The 16,679-nt window shown below is 48.1% G+C and overlaps 1 long non-coding RNA gene across 1 annotated transcript; it reads left to right on the forward strand.

Moving 5' to 3' along the window:
• The first annotated feature begins 1,872 nt into the window (after positions 1 to 1,872).
• On the forward strand, positions 1,873 to 12,426 carry LOC124232838 (uncharacterized). The gene is made up of 3 exons (XR_006886919.1): positions 1,873 to 2,053; positions 2,178 to 2,264; positions 12,385 to 12,426. It is a non-coding gene; the product is annotated as an uncharacterized LOC124232838 (long non-coding RNA).
• Positions 12,427 to 16,679: the final 4,253 nt, after the last annotated feature.

Below are 16,679 nucleotides of genomic sequence, written 5' to 3' on the forward strand. Positions count from 1 at the left end.
CTTTGCGACAGATCCTTCACTCGCGGGTCCTCAAGGCGCGGGCCTCAGCCTGAGACTCCCCAGGCCCCGGCAGAGCCGGACGCCGCCCCCTGGCGGCAGGTGGGCGCCAGCACAGCCCATGCTAATGAGCCCGCGGCGCGGCTCGCGGATTGGCTGGCGCGGATCCCGGCCCTCCCGGGGGCGCGTGCCGAGCGGGAGCGAAGGGGGCGCCGCCGGCAGCCCCGCCCGCCCCCCAGCCCGCCGCGCGCAGCCGCCTCCCCCGGACGCCAGGGCGTGTGCGGGGCTCGCGGGCTCCTGCGCTCCGGGGCTGTGCTTTTCTGTACCGCGAGTGTTCTGGTTGTGAATTCATCCAGGGTCCAGGATGACGATCCGACACCAAGGCCAGCAGTACAGGCCGAGGATGGCATTTCTCCAGAAGGTGAGCGCGGTCCCATCCCCTGGGCCCTGGGAGGTGCGCAGGGACCCAACTCTGGGAAGTGTCCGAGGAGATGCTGGGGATGCTCGGAGCGTGTGGGCAGGAGTGGAGGAGTGAGGGCATCCCCTGTGGTCCACTAGTGCTGCTCGATGTTTTGTGATAATATCTATTGAGGTTTCCAGGCTGCCTCTTGGTCCTGAAGAATCGGCATTGCTTGGGCAGAATGTCGGAGGGTGAAGAGCCTGGTACCCGGTGCAGAGGTGCACGGGCTGCAGTTAGCTGGGTCCACTCCAGCTCTGAGCCACGTAAGGTAACAAGACCCCCAAATATTATCTTCATAGCTCCTATATGTGGCCGTTTCTGGATCTGAAGTGCCATCTTGGAAAGTTAAAACTTACATCACACGTATAGACCACAGCATACATGCAGCTGAAAAGGCAGGGGTCCCCATCTTCCATTGCCTGGGACCCTAGTAGGGTTTGAGTCTAAATGTTGGGTTTCTCTGTCCATGACCTCATTGTGCATCATTTCCCCAGGCGGGTCGGTCAGTCAACCAATGGGCAGTAAGCGGCTAGTGTGTGCTGAGCGTTGCCCTAGCTGCTGGGATACAGTGAGGAACAAAGCAGCCCCGGCCCCGTCCTCGGAGGCCCCCGAAGCTAAGTGACCCACTGAGGGCAGCCCAGCCGTGGGGGATGTGGGCTGACTAAGCACCTGACCAGTCACAAGGGACCTAATGAGATGCACTGACTTTCTAGATGAGCCAAGCTCACTCAGCCAGCCAATGGCAGAGCTGGAGGGAGACGGTGTCAGATGCTGTTAGCATCCTGCCCAGGTCTAGAGACTTCCACTGCAAGCACCTGAGCCTCTCTGCCCAGGGGCTTTTCTCTGGCCATAGGAACATGCCTGGCACATATATGGCCAGAGTGCCAGGAAGTGGATGCCCCCTGACCCCTAGCAGAATCATCCTGGAGCTGATGACAAAAGGGAGTTGCCAGATGAACACAGAGCTTCCTCTCCTCTGACGGGACTGTTCAGAGCATGTTCCAATCCGTTTCTCCCGAGGCCCCACTAGGATAGAACTCCAGCGGCCCACAGGATGACCTGCTCATGGGTGCACCCTGTATTGCTCTCCTTTCTTTCCCTGGCTCTCCCCAACCCCTACTGCTGCTTGCCAGGATCAATCTTCCCAGCAGCACTACGAGATAAGTTCAATTATTATCCCCATTTTACAGGTAAGGAAACTGAGGCTAGTGAGGGCCAACCGTGGAAGAACTGTGGGTGTGATACGGCGAAGCTGGGCCCACCACAATGGTGGAAACATAGAGGACAGCATGCAGTGGGAAGGAGCTTCCATTTCTACGCTTCTGCATGAGGAGGAGGGAAGGCACCTGGAGGAGAGCCTTGAAGCTGAGATTGAAGGATGCCGGTCTTCTGCCGGGTGAGGAAAGGTGGAAGGAGGACCAAGGCCATGGAGGGGCGTGTGCCAGAGGGATGTGCAGGTCTGGTGCGTCTGAGGCAAGCCGTTCGCTGTTGCTGAGCTTATTATATAAGAGGAGTGTGTGGCCGGACAGGCAGGCAAACTGCCTTCAAAGGTCATCTGATTTTTCCCCAAAGAAGCCACTGAGGAATTTCGAGCAGGTGAGTGATGTGGTCAGATTCAAGTTCACAAGACCACTCTGATGTGAGCGAGAGGGATGGATGGGGTGTCTTCTTTTCCCTGAGCTAAGAGAGTTCACCCAGGGTCCTCCTGTGTGCTTTACAGCTCCAGCTGCCTAGGAGATGACAGGCTTGTCACAGGGCCGGGGAGAGAGGTGCTGGTCAGAAGGTCAAAAGGGTCCTTCTCTCTCGTGTGGCTCTGATGCCTCTGTCTCAGGCCCACTGCAACCCCTGGTAGACAGGCCCACCAGCCACACTGCCACCGTCTCTGATTTCTGTTGCAAGGCTTGGTGACTGGCACCCTGCCAGGGAGGGGTCCTGGGCTTGTTTAAGATGTGGCAGAGGGGGCGGCTCAGTGGTGTAGTGGTTAAGTTTGCGTGCTCTGCTTTGGCAGCCTGGGGTGCACAGGCCCCGATCCTGGGCGTGGACCTACACGCCACTCATCAAGCCATGCTGTGGTGTCATGTCATATACAAAATAGAGGAAGATGGGCACGGATGTTAGCTCAGGGACAATATTCCTCAAGCAAAAAAGAAGATTGGCAACAGATGTAACTTCAGAGCCAATCTTCCTCACTAAAAAAAAAAGGAGAGAAAGAAAGAAAATTAAAAAAAAAAAAAAAAGATGTGGCAGAAAGAGGTGGAGGGTCCACAGTCTAGGAGCTTTGCCTGGGAGGAGTTAGCTGATGAGACACGGTGGACCGAAGAGCATGGCTAGGCAGCCCACTGTGGCCTCTGGCTCTGTTCCAGTTCTGCCCTGTCATCTCCTATGTCCTGGCAGCATCTAGTGGTGCTGTGGAAAGATGTTCCTCCAGCCCTCTAAAATGCTTTCCTCTTCGACTTAGGGAAACAGTTGGGCCTGGGCGAGGACTACAAGGAGTAGGGGTCTTCAGGAGGCTTGGGCACATTTAAAATTGTTTGCATCATTTTTATAGTTTCCTCCATTTAACAAACATTTATTGAGCACCTACTGTGTTCAGACATAGTTAGACGCTGGGATAACAAAGCCATTTGGGACACGGTCCCTGTCCTCAGGTGGCTTCTAGTCTGGTAGTGGGAGACAGCCACATACCCCAACCCAATGACGTGTCTCAGGTGCCATGACAGACACCTGGAGGGTAGAGGAAGTGCCTAAGTGGGGGCATTCACTTCATCCTGTGTGGAATATCATGAAAAAATTCTGGAAGCTTCTGTGGTGGTTCAGCTGGGTCTTGAGTGACGTGAAGGTATTCTTGAGGCAGCTGGGGTGCCGGAAGAGGGCCGGGACTCAGCAGGAGGAGGGACATGCATTTACCTGTGGATCTATTGCATGTCCGTTGTTGACTAGACCCAGATGGTGATGGCCAATGGGCGATTCTGCTTCTGGAGGGAGGTTCTGGAAGACTTGAGAGTGGTTCTCAATGGTTATTGAGAATGTAACAAAAATGAGGACTTTTTTGAGGCTGGACACAGCCAACTGGGCATATGGGACTTGGGCATTTGGGCTGTGACCGGTAGTTGGGACGTGAGCTCCTCCTAGGAAAGAGAATGCAGTGGTTTTAGATCTCTGTTACATCTTTGCACCGCAAAGGACATGATTGGTATTGTCCCCAGGGCACCCTCTCTGCTTTAGAGGAACACGCTGCTCCCTGAGATCTTATGGAGAGTGACAGTCACTGATTGTGAGAAGAAACCGTGAGCGTGGGTGGACCGGATATGGAAGCCATCGCTTTCTGATACTTTTAGTAACTGTCTGGATTCTTTGAAATGCTTGATGTCAAACCTCAGTCAGCTGGCATCTGAGAGGGGAAATGCTAGGCCTGTTTAGGGGCCAAGGATGACCTCTTTCTGGCAGGATTTGTCTGTGGCCTCAGGAAATAGTTGTGAAGAAGTCAGGATTCTGAGAGAGCCAGGAAGCCGTGGCTGTGTTCTGGTCAACAGTGTGTGTGTGTGTTGGGGGTGACAGTGTGGGGAAGGGCCACGGGGTCTTCACTGTGTGATGAAAGGAGATACCTCAGGAGGGATGCACACAGAACACAAAGATGAGGGGGCCCCGGAGAGAGGCCACAGCAGCCCCCTTCCCAGAGAGCTTTAACATCAGGGTAGATTTTCTGTTGTTGGTGGGCAGAGTTTCTGTGTAAGACAAGGAGATGGCCAAGATCACCTCTTCGAGACCCTACAAGTCAGTCATAATTTTTGCACTTTAGATTTATTATGATTTTTTGGGGAAGCACTTCAGTGAATTTACGTGAGAAAAGGTCTGAGGAAAATTATTCTGTACCCAGATGGGAAGACTCCTGTCTTAGTCCGTTTGGGCTGCTGTAAAAAAATGGCATGGGTGGGGTGGCTTATAAACAACAGAGATTTATTTCTCACAGCTCTGGAGGCCGGAAGTCCGGGATCAGGGTGCCGGCATGGTTGGGTTCTGGTGAGGACTCTCCTCCCAGTCACAGACTTCTTGTTCTGTCCTCACGTGGCGGAAGGGCTGAGGGAGCTCTCTGGGGTCTCCTTTATAAGGCACTAATCCCATTCACAGGGCTCCGCCGTTAGGACTTAAGCACCTCCCAGCGCCCCACTTCCTGATGCCATCATCTTGGAGGTTAGGTTTTAACATAAGAATTTGGGGGACACAAATGTTCAGACATGGCCACTCCTGTAAACATACACAGCGCTCACATGTTCCCCTCTTCCTGGCAAAACTTTGCTTTGTACAAAGTGGGACCTCCTTGCTGGAAAGAAATCTGCCACTATTGTGTTTTTAAAAATACTTATTCTTAATCTCCTTTGAAGAGAAGTTTAGTTTCAAATTCTTCCTAGATTGATTTTTTTTTTTTTTTTTTTGAGACAAAGGGAGAGGAATGAACCTACTGATATTTTTATCAGAGAAGTTTAACTCTAACTGGCAAAGCAGGTCAGACTCCTCCCTCCACTTTTAGGTCCTTCTGACTCTGCACTAAGAAGACAGTCTTTGCACTCAGTGAAGTACTGCATTTTCAGTAAAAGTTATTTATAACCGGAAAAAAGTTATGAGCGAAAAGAGGAGAGAGTTTTAAGTCCTGTCATCAGAAACTAGAATAACAGGGTGTGAGAGTGTGTGTGCGTGTGTGTGTTGGGGAAGGACGGACAGCTGGCTGCTGCTGAAAGGAGTCACTCCTGAACCCTGTGGCTCCTCAGCCTCCTGGGCCGCTCCAGGAGAAGGGGGCCACCTCCCAGCCCCCCACACCCTGCTGGGGTCACCTCTGCTCCCCTCGCTGCTGCGGGCCTCTCGGCTGACCCAGGGCCCCGAGATGCTGCCAGGCCCTGACACTGCAGAAGGCCGGGGATGACAGCTCCAAATGGATAGCTTCTGTTCCAGAACAATTCCGTGAGCCAAGAAAGTGTCCACGCGGGTGAGGCTCGCAGTCACTCTTACACGAGGAGCCCGGACGCTGTGTGGGCCCGGCCAGTCTCCCTGCTGGCTGAGTGGTGGCCTTGACCCCGCACCTGATGCCGCCGCTTCCTGAGACCGTGGCTCAGCTGCAGATGCTGGGTGAGCAGCAGCGGTTGAAAGGGAATCCAGCCCTCAGCGCTGCCTTAGGACGCTGTCCTGTGCTCCTTCTCTCCTTGGGGGGGTGGGGCCTTCCAGCTCAGGAGCAGGCTGGCTGTGTGGGAGGTGGCGGGTCGAATTTTCCAAGTCAGGGCTCCCCTTACGGGATTCTTTCCCTGAAATGCAGCCAGGTCAGTGTACACCTCCTTCCTCTCTACCTGACCACATCATGGGCTCCCTTCCAAGTCCACTTCTTCCGGGAAGCATTCCTTGTCTGCTCCCTTTGAGTGCCTGTGCACTTCGGATCTGTACCATCCAGAGGGGGCGCACTTTATTCTGTGCTGTGTGTTAATCTCTCTGTCTACATACTTGGCCACCCCAGCTCCCAGAGGACAACGATTATGTGGTTTATTTGTAGCAATCTTAGAATTGACTTCATAAGAAGCATTTGATTAAATCTCTCTCTCTGGATGAGGTTGTCTATCTGAGTTTTTCTTATGTAGCTTTATTAGCTTTATTACTGGTCCCTAAAGGGCATATTGTGACAATAACTGCTATCACTCCCACTCCCACCCCAGCTGTCACTGTTCCTATATTGCCTTAGACATTATGTAACTGTTTCACATTCGATATTTTCCTTTGATTTTCACAACTACCCTTTTAAATAGATGAAGCAGGTATTACATTTTTTCCCTGGTGGTTGGAAATACTGAGGTTCAGAGAGGGTAAATAACTGGCTCAGGGTCACACAGGTGACATAGAAAGCTTCCCTGATGCTGGGAAAACCAGTGGCCCCTTTCAGACCACAGGTACATTCATGCATGTACAAGGTCCTTGTGAATGAGGGCTCATCCAGTGCTGCATAGAGTTATGATGAATTATAGGAAGTAGCTACTGCAAGATGGCAACACTTGCATTAAGAGGGAGCAGTTGTTTGGATGGCTCTGGGTTTGGTTGGCCGGAGTGCGGTGCTGGCTGCATTTGACGGCCCTCCGGGTGGAGATGCAGCAGGCGGAAGGAGGTGGCTGTGGGGAGGGTGGGAAGGACTGAGTTCAGGGGCAAGGAAAGACCTTTGTTCTTACTGTGGGTGTCTGCACGTGCCCTGGGATTTCTCGCCCCCATCCCTCTGCTTACGCCGTGCCCTCATCCTGGGCTACTCTCCCTCCCTCACTGGGGCTTGAGGCTGTATTTCCAGTTGTCTCCTAGACGTTTCTGTGTGTCTGTTCCTGGGGCAGAGCACAAACGGAAGTCTTTCTCTTCCCAAACAGGCTGCTGCTTTTGTGTTTCCTATTTTGGCTACTGATACCACTCTTTGCTTGGCAGGGAGGCTGGAAACCTTGGAATCAGGGTCTCTTTCCCTCACTGAATCATATCCAGTCGCCAAGGACAAGAGTCCACATCCACGGTGCTCCTAGTCTCCGTTCTCTCTTGTCCCCACTGCCTCTGCCTGGACCGCCACTATCACCAGCTCTCTAGGTCCCATCTGTCCTCCCTTTTGCTACCATCTATAATCTTGTAAAACAAGGCAAACTACATTGCTCCTCTCCAACAGTCGTCTGTTGTTATGGGCCGAATTTTGTCCCCACCCAAATTCATGTGTGGAAGCCCTAGCTCCTAGAGCCTCAGAATATGTCTGTATTTGGAGATTGTTCTAGTCAGCTCGGGCTGCCGTAACAAAAAACCACAGACTGAGTGGCTTCAACAACAGAAGTTTATTTTCTCATAGTTCTGGAGGCTGGAAAGTCCAAGATCAAGGTACCAGCAATGTAGGTTTCATTCTGAGGCCTCTCTCCTTGGCTTGCAGGTAGCTGCCATCTTGCTGTATCCTCACGTGACCTCTGTGTATTCACGGGGACAAAGGGAGAGAGAGGGCTCTCTGTGTCTTTTTTTTTTTTTTTGAGGAAGACTGGCTCTGAGCTAACATCTGTGCCCATCTTCCTCTACTTTATTTGTGGGACGCCTGCCAAAGCATAGCTTGACAAATGGTACGTAGGTCTGCACCCGGGATCCAAACTGGCGAACCCTGGGCTGCCAAAGTGGACATGTGACCTTAACTGCTGCACCACTGGGCTGGCCCCTCTGTGTCTCTTCTTATAAGCCCCAATCCTATCAGATCAAGGCCTCATCCTTAGGACCTCATTTAACCTTACTTACTTCCTTAGAGGTCCCATCTCCATATACAGTCACAACAGGGATTGGGGCTTATACATAGGAATTTTGGAGGGACACAAACATCCATCCATAACAGAGACAGAGCCTTTAAAGAGGTGGATTAGGGGTGTGCCCTAATCCAATTGACTCTTGTCCTTATAAGAAGAGGAGATTACGACACACAAAGGGACACCAGAGGCATATGCACAGAGGGACGACCATCTGTGGGAGAAGAGATCTCAGAAGGAACCAACCCTGCTGGCATCTTGATCTGGGACTTTCCAGCCTCCAGAACTGTGAGAAAATAAACTTGTGTTGTTGAAGCCACTCAGTCTGTGGTATTTGTTCTGGCATTTGTTATGGCAACCCGAGCTGACTAGGACACCTGCGAAATGACATTCAAGGCCTGTTGGGTTCTAGATCTATTTGCTCTGCCCACGCATACTGTGCATTTTTAACCCTTCACGCCTGTGCACATGTTAGCTCCTCAGTCTGGAATGTCCCTTTTCTCTGTGGCAGAGGCAATAAGTTCTCACCAAACATTTCATGTGCTCTCTTAGTTAGAACCAACAGGCCACAAGCATAAATGATGTGTGTGGCTTCCAGGCTGAAAGCATTGAAAGGCAGATGTGAATTCTCCACATTTTGGTGCCTTCCCCTGCATAGTGATGGTGAAAGTGTGGGATGGAATGAGGGATCAGGGGCCGTAGCAGCCTGGATCGCTGAGTCATGACACTGAGCGAGTGCCCTGCATATTGCCCCACTTGAATTAGCATTTGCATAGGAAAAATAAATCTTTTTTGGGTTAAACCTTTGTTACAGTGGCATAACCCAGTCTGTCCTAACACACTCTCATCTTCTGCCAGTTAAAATCTTCATCTTTTAAGTCCTTCTCTAAAAAGCCTTCCAGAACTAACCCATCGCCAGTGAGAATGAGTGTCTTTCCTTTGTGCTTTCACAGCATGTGTAACTTATGTGTATCTGACACCTACTGCTCAGTATTCTGGTTAGTTATGTAGATATAGAGTTAGTGTCACAGAATGATGAAGAGGATGAATTCTGGAACCAGACTGACTGGGTTCACTTCTCAGCCCTGCCAGTTCTCAGCAGTGGGACCTCTGATGAGTTAATGTTCCGGGACCTTGGCTCATATTTGTCCCTCTGGTACCTACAGAGTACCTGGTACCATAATTAGTTGTTCAGTAGCACCTGCTTGCCAGCCTCCTTCTGTTTCATCTTGCGGAGTAAAGCATCAGTAAAAGACACGCAGAACCAGAGGATCCTGTGGTTTCAGAATCAGGCGCCCTTGCAGCATAACACGTGGTGCAGCCTATGGCGCAGCCAGGCCTGGAAGGGACTACAATTTTCTACAAATTAATTCAAACTGGAGGGACAGAACTTAGAGGAAGGAGAGATGAATTGAATATCACTTTTTGAAACTACTGAGGTCATCATTTTGATGTATCTACCTAGCTAGTTTTATGATTTTATTTTTTTTCTACTAAGTGTGAGTTACCTTGATTGATTTTAGAATACTGACTCACCCTGGCATTCCTGGAATAAACCCTAGGTAGAGGCTTGATTTTATTTCCTGATATTTTATTTAGGATTTTGCGTTAATATGCACGAGTGAGGCTTTTTTCTTTCCTCCTGACACCAAGCAAGTCTCTATTCTCTGACACCAACTGGGTGTCTAACAAATTTTGACACTAACTACCTGGACTCATCTGTTTTATGTTCCTTCTTCTTTCTTGCCTTCTTTTGGATTAATACAGTAGTCTCTCTTACTCTACTCTCCACTCTAAACTTGTAGGTTAATATTCTGTTGTTATACGTTATTTTCTTTTAGATGTTATCCTAGAGATTAGACAACATGTAGTCTTATCTTATTTCTGTCTCATAAATGATTACTTTTGCTAGTTTCCCAGTACTGCTGGAAACTCAGAAAACCAGCTTCCTAAAAGTTTATCCCCTTCCTCATTTTGTGGTATTGTCATACATTTTTAGTTCTACACATGTATTCAAACTCCACAAGACATGATAATTGTTGGATTGATTACCCATATGTTTATCCTTTCTGGTGTTTTCCATTCATTCCTGCATTTCCATGTTTCTGAATAGGATCACTCATTTTCATTCTGCAGACCTAGTGAGAATGAGTTCTCTCTGGCCTGCTGGGACCAGGAAATTATTTTAAAAATCTTTGCTGGTTGTTTTATGACACTAATTAGCAGAAAAATTACATTTGGCCAAAATATTTGGCCTTTCTTTTATCCCCCTTCCCTATTCAAAGCATTCTCCATCATAAAATTGGGGGACACTGTAATGCCTCTTATGGGGTGAGGGTAAAAGGCCTGGGAAACATCCATTGAGAATCCTGAATGAAGGCAAGGGAGATCAAAAGAAAACGCATTAGGATTAATATGTCATATGTATGCACATTTTTTTATTGAAATATATTGACTCAGAGAAGAAAATATGGGGGCCAGCCCCATGGCCGAGTGGTTAAGTTTGTACACTCCGCTTCAGCTGCCCAGGGTTTTGCTGGTTTGGATCCTGGGTGTGGACATGGCACCGCTCATCAAGCCATGCTGAGGTGGTGTTCCCACATAGCACTTCAGAAGGACTTGCAACTAGAATCTACAACTATGTACGGGCGGACTTTGGGGAGAAGAAGAAGAAGAAGAAGAAGAAGAAAACACAAAAGATTGGCAACAGATGTTAGCCCAGGTGCCAATCTTTAAAAAAAAAAAAAGAAAAAATATGCACAGATCTTTCTGTACGTGTTTTCACAAACATGATTTTTGCAAACAGAATGTGGCATGTATATTTTAAATCATTAAATTCTATTTAAAGAAGCAGAATTTTGCATAGCATGAACACTTTCCTTACTGTTCAGCCAGACGGCTTCCTGAAGAAGCGTATGTGACTTTACGCTATGTGGCTGTCCTCATCAGACCTCGCTGACTGCCCCATCACAGTCTCCCCCCGTCCCCTCCCTCCAATCAAGGTGCCCTCCACATTTCAGTTCACCTCTGGTTCCAGCAGACCAAGCCAGGGTCTCTTAGTCAGACTCTGGCTTCCTTTGCGCCTAGGGAGGAAAGTCTCCATCTGACCCCTGGTAGCATCTCTTCCTGCTTGCTTTTCCCAGGGTTGATTTGAAGGCTTCTGAGGGCTGCTCTGAGAAGTTGCCTAGTCATGGCGGCAGGGCCTCTCTTGAGGCACCCTTGTCCCTTGTGCTTCGGCCTCCCATGGAGAAGGACCAGAAGGAAGGGCTGGTGACATTGCTGACTAGTCTGGCAGCAAGAGCCCTAAGCTCTTTGGGAGGGAAGAGTGAATATTAAAATTTCAGCATTCATTAAGCACCTACTATTGTCAGGTTCTCTGCCAGAGACTTATATATAGTGTCACGTTAATTATGCCAACACTTCTGTGAAGAAAATACTATTACTCTCCTGATTTTACAAATAAGGAAACGGAGGCTCAGGGAAGTTAAGTAACTTGCCGAAGGTCACAGAACCAGCAAACTGCCGGGAGGGTTTGGATCAGGCCTGACTGCCTCTTTGCTCTAGTTATGGCTGTGTCTTCTGCTTGTGTCTCAGCTGCTGACACTCTGACTCAGCTGTCCCTGGACGTTTTCCCTGGAAGTGCAGGAGTGAAAGGGACTTTAGAGGTCATCCAGGCCAGCCCTCTCATTTTGCTGAGGAAGCGACTGAGACCTAGACCAGGTCGACGGCCTGACGTTGGTCACCCTGCAGTCAGCGGCAGGGCCCGTCCGCCTCCCTGTGTCTCTGGACGCCCCCTTGTCTGCTCTCAGTTGTGTGTGTCCTCCTGATGGCTGTTGTTAGATGACTACTCCCCTACTGGGGACTTTGGCCAGTCTCTGGATCTAATTATATTCCCAGGGCACAGGAAGCTTGTCAGTCTCTATCTCACGGTCTCACTTCCTTACCCAGAAAGGTTAATGTTTCACCTTGGACCATCAGTGCAATGGCTGCTTCTCCGACTCTCAAGCTGGATCATGACTTCTTTTACCCCATCCGTGGCTTTTTACACGAGCTTTCTCCTCTTTTGCAAGAGGATGGGATGAAGATGGCAGCCTTGACTCAGAGCTTGCCTTTCTCTGACATTGAACTTCCAAGTCTGCCCAGCGGCTCTGGACTACAGGTCATGCCAGGTTAGGAGTGGGGGTGAGGGACTACAGTTGCTCCCCAGGATGTCACCTGTCCTCACCTTCTTTAGGGTGATAGTGCCTCCCCCAGTTTGCTGGCACTTGCTGAGATTGCAATGCTGGTGCCATCAAGAGTGTCTGCGCCTAAGGCCTGCCTGACAGGACCCAACCAACCAGAATTACTTGGTCTTTGCTTAATTACCCAGCAAGTTATTGTATACAGTAGTACTTATTGTGGCTTGACAAGAGCTTATAAAAGTGGTATATTGAAAGTGGTACTATCCTCTTTGTACCGATGGGAAAAGGGTTCAGTCTCTATCAAATTCAAATACCATATTTTTCAAATTTTTGACAAGAAATACATTTTCCATTGTGATCCAGTACACATAAAATTGAAACAAAGCTTTTAGGAAATAATCCTTTTGATGCACTTACATGTGATGCCCTCCAATCCATGACATTCCATTAAAAAAATGCTGGCTCCTAGGGCTGGCCCCATGGCCGAGTGGTTAAGTTCGTGCGCTCCACTTTGGCAGCCCAGGATTTCGCCAGTTCGGATCCTGGCCACGGACATGGCACGGCTCATTAGGCCATCCTGAGGCGGTGTCCCACATGCCACAACTAGAAGGACCCACAACTAAAATATGCAACTGTGTGCTGGTGGGATTTGGGGAGAAAAAGCATGAACAAAAAAGATTGGCAACAGTTGTTAGCTCAGGTGCCAATCTTTAAAAAAAAATGCTGGCCCCACCCACTAAGTTAATTTCAGGACCCACTAATTGAAATTGCACCCTAGAAATGATTGACTCTGGGTGGGGAAGCTTTAGGAAAGTCTTTAGAGGGAAATGATGCTTGGTGTGAACCTTGAAAGCTAAAGAGATAATTAACAGCTTGAAAAGAGGAGAAAGGGGGCTTCAGGCAGAGGGAGCCTTGTTAGCAAAGACAGAGAGGTGGGGAGAATTCGATACGTTTGGAGAAGTGTGTGTAGTTTGGGGTGGCTGGCACACGGATATGGAGGAGATATCGTGAGAGAGAAGGTTGGCGAGGTCGTCAGTGCCCAGATCACAGAGGACTGAGTGTGCTGTGTGGGTGTGGGTGGGGTTGGCTGGGTGGCTAGAGGTGGAGAGGATTCCAGGCAGAAGGAACAGCATATGCAAAGGCGACAGCATGTTCAGAGAACTGCAACTATTTGGTGTGACTGGAGTGAAGAGTATCTGTGGGGATGTGCTGGAGGCCTGATATGGCTCTCAGAGTTTTTTTTCCACTAAGAAAATAGACAAGTATATTAGGGCAGTGTTTTCTCAAGGAGAGGGCAATGTGAAGGCAAAGCTTTGGGGAGACTGGAATGACAATGAACCAAAGGTATTGTGCTACAACTGGGGTCTGGGGAACCCTCTGCCCTGGAGAGAATATTGTTCCTTACCTCTCTTTCCAGCTGGATGGAGTTCTGCGTATTCATACTTGAAAGTCTCTCACCTTAACTCTCCTCTTAGAGCAAGCTTTCTTCTTATCTGTAATGCTTAGATAGAGCTGGGGGTCCTGAAAGTCTTCTTTCCATTGGCTTGGGACACATACGCCTTTTCTAGAAGCAACGGCTTCTTGTCCATGCATAGGGAGACCCAAAAACAGGTAGTAGTGTTGTGCTTGTGAAGGAATCAGCATAAAATTGTAGTGAAAACCCTAGAAGAAAACACAATATCTCCAAGGATACAAGAAAAAAGAACATGAAGTCAGAATCTTCATTAACTTCTAAGGGCAGCAAGCTTTAGGGAAAGCTCTAAGGGACTAGAGAGACCAATACTTTCCAGCCTAGCAGAGACCATTTTAGCATCTCTCCTCCCATTATTGGGACTATGCACCTTGCTGGAACTTGGTGGTCCGAGCCCTCTGACCCCCGTCCCCTGCCAACTCTCCACATGCTCAAACCTCCTGCCTCTCACCCACTGTCCTGCATCATCCTGCATCTCCCCAGAGCTCCTAACACAATCACAGCTCCCTCTGCACTTGCTAGATGACGTTGCCACAGGAGTCTGTCATCCTCGGGCAGAATGGTCAGGAAATGCTGCAGTGGGAGCAGCTCCAGTATCTGCTCTTTTGTACAAATGTCTGGGCTCAGGCTTTCATGACACAGCTCTTGCAGTCTGCTCAAAATCTCATGGCAGGTTGGCATCACCTGTTATAAGAATTTCCTAAAGCACTGACATAAGATCTCTTGGCTGGTGTTATTTTCTTGGCTGCATTTCTGCCCCCAATCGTCGTCTTTTCCCATCATCTCTATCCCATGCCTCTCTTGCTCAGGTGGAGCATGGAGATCCTAGGTTTTTGGGTCCTTGAATTGTTCACTTGTCCCAGATGAGATCTGCTGAGCCCAACCCCAACAGTTCTTCAAATTCCTAATTATTTCTCTTTCGGGCCACTCTTCAGATATAATAAGTTATTACCAATGTAGATATATGACAACTGTTGTTGGGAGCACGTATAAAATATACACAAAGCCAGTCACTACTGGAACTTATAATTAAAAATGGAGAAAAGACCTAAAAGGTACCAAAATAATGATAGCTATAATATCTCAACAATGAACAAAATGGGTTTGGACTATCTGTCCTATAGAGTTGAAGGGTATTATTTGATTACAAAATTATGTGTAGTTAATCTTAACATCAAGTACAATGTCACAGAGAAAAGGAGATTATCAGATTAATACAGGTCTTGGTTCTTGGGTTATATGGGGTCCATAGATACTTAAATTTTAGGAGACCAAACATACAGAATGAAATCAGTTATCAATAGAAAGGAGCCCAGAGACTGTCTGTGAAGACCCGAAATCCAAACTCGGTCACCTCCAGGGAGGCACAGCGGGATAGGGCTGTAAACAGAAAAGGTTAAACCAAGTCAACTGCATTGTACTCTAGCTTGAGAAAGAATATGGGGAGGGTATCTCTGAAAGGGATGTTCAGAGACAAAATGACTTCTCTCACCTCTAGCTCCTTGGGAGAGTGCTTTTTACCCATGAAGATGATTATCTAGCCAAACTGACAGGTACATCCGTACATGGATGACACGTACATCCAATGACACTGGATGCCATTAAACTTGGTTATCATTCTCCCTGGTATGATTCCATGCCATGTGTCTCCAATGTAATATAGCATAGCATAAGAATCTGGACTCCCATGTAGATCTCCCTTCAAGAAGGAACGACTATTGGCAAATACAATTATCCAACTGACTGACAATTATATTTTTCACTAGAAAGGAATTAATTAACACTCCAGGAATTAATTATACATTAGTCCCTTTTGAGTCTGGTTAGCATTAGTGTGTCTTGTGAAGCCTGCTCACCTGTGTGAACTAATGCAAGCAGGTTGCCGGCCCTATAGAGTGGATGACCGGAGTGGAACAAGACCCTCCAGCGTTACTGTCATCCTTAGGCTGGCCTTGCTTGAAACTGCAAGTCTATAACATACTAGTGAGTCACTTCACAGCCCATCTTGACAGAGGTTTGTGCCAAACATGTGAAACTACCTCCTGAAGAGCTTCTACTGTTACTTCAGTAACTAAGCGATCTTGAATGAAGTTCAAGGTAATCCTTGTACTAAATTTTATTCCATAATTTCAGGGCAAGTTTCCAGCGGATGTCACTTAATACTTACATACAACACACTTTCATGGTTTTTAGCTACATTCTATTCACAGGAGAAAATGTTAATCATATCTTCCTAAAGTAGGTCCTCCAAGGAGTCCATGAACAAATTTCCTAGGTTTGTCATATGAAGCCTTCAATTGTAGAATTTCCACTTGGAATAATTAACACTTTTTCCAAATACTTATTCCCACTGTTTTGTAGATAATTATATATTGATAATATTTGCTCAATGTTGAGACCTTATCTCCTGTCCATGACAGACGTAGGAGAAAGGGCAGGCGGTCTCACTTCCTTTTCCAAATGTTATCTGGCTTGTTCGTGCTTCATTAATTATATACTGTTTTCTCGAACGTTTGTAAAACTGAAACTATCCTTACTGAAATCCAGTCACATGATTTTCAAAAAGTAGTTCTGAAATGTCTTGTGAGAAGCGAGACTGCCTTTTGAGCAGCTCCGTGCCCAGGTGAATGACTTCTTTGTGTCGGCATTCCCCAAAATGTGTTCTGGGAAAAACCGCGTTGGAGAGATATTATTAGGGTGTTAACTCAAAAGTCTCTGTGGTCAAAATGCTTGAGAAACACCAGGCTAAACAAAGTTAGGCGAGTTCCATTACTGCAGGGCTCCTCAGAACAACTTAATATTCTATTATTAACTGTGCTAGGAGACCATAGTTCCAATCCCAAACTTATTTGTCCATCTTTTATTTTCCCCTCAGGAACACAGGATGGTAAGAGCTTCTTTATATGAAATACTACGTAACACAATCTTATAGTGTCGGAGAAGGTAAATCCGCTGCACGAAAGAACATATACACACACACAGGATAGGATGGCGGACATTATGCGCATTTTAAAATTGAGGACACTCAAGTTCAAAAACTTCAGGCAGTGAGCGCCTGCGGCAAGTGGCCGTCCTGGAAGAGAAAGAACCCAGCTGGTGTCCCACAAGTAACCTATAATCGCGAGACTCCCATTTCTCCTTGGAAAGAGAACGTGATTTTAATCCGCAGGGAGGGCGTGCCCCTCCCACCCTGTACCTTCTGTCCTATTGCAAATTGCGCTCTGTGTGTTCCCCCTTTACCCCGCTGTTCTTCCAGGGCCACGGTTCCTCAGCTTTTGACCTGACTTCTCACT

The sequence above is a fragment of the Equus quagga genome, unplaced genomic scaffold (genome assembly GCF_021613505.1).
Source record: "Equus quagga isolate Etosha38 unplaced genomic scaffold, UCLA_HA_Equagga_1.0 130001_RagTag, whole genome shotgun sequence".
Taxonomy (NCBI): Eukaryota; Metazoa; Chordata; class Mammalia; order Perissodactyla; family Equidae; genus Equus; species Equus quagga.